We start from the raw sequence: 611 nt of genomic DNA, 5'->3' as shown, positions 1-611 counted from the left end.
ATGTCTTCAGAGTCAAGGACCCCTTGGATAGGCTGATTCTGAATATATTTATCAAACCATATTTGATTCCAATCTTTCTTGGTATCATAAGCTCTCCATAATTGTTTTGCTAGAAGAGCTTTGTTTAAAGTTTTTAGAGCTTTAATCCCCAGCCCTCCTTTGTTCTTTGGTCTACAAACTTTGTCCCAAGCAACCAAGGATATCCTCTTTTCTTCTTCAACTCCTGACCATAAAAATTTCTTCTGCATTCTTTCCAATGCTTCAACAAATTTAGCCAGGATACCAAATAAACTGAGGGCATAAACAGGGAGGTTCTAGAGTGTAGCTTGAAGGAGTTGTAATTTCTCAGCCTGAGATAAAATAGAACCTTTCCATCCTAGTTTTTTGTTGAATTTATCAATAATCATATTCCAAAAGGAGTTTGGGGGAGTTAAACCCAAGGGAAGACCCAGATAGGTGGAAGGGAGCATGTCCACCTTGCAACAAATGATGTTACAGTTATTTGGAAGTCTACAAATTCTTGAAACTTTGCATCTGCCACTATTACCATCATGCCTAACATTGTTGTCGGTTAGACACTTAGATAGTTGTTTTCATCAAGAGTATCCTTT

This window comes from Cryptomeria japonica, chromosome 1 (genome assembly GCF_030272615.1).
Source record: "Cryptomeria japonica chromosome 1, Sugi_1.0, whole genome shotgun sequence".
Taxonomy (NCBI): Eukaryota; Viridiplantae; Streptophyta; class Pinopsida; order Cupressales; family Cupressaceae; genus Cryptomeria; species Cryptomeria japonica.
This window is presented reverse-complemented; position numbering follows the sequence as displayed.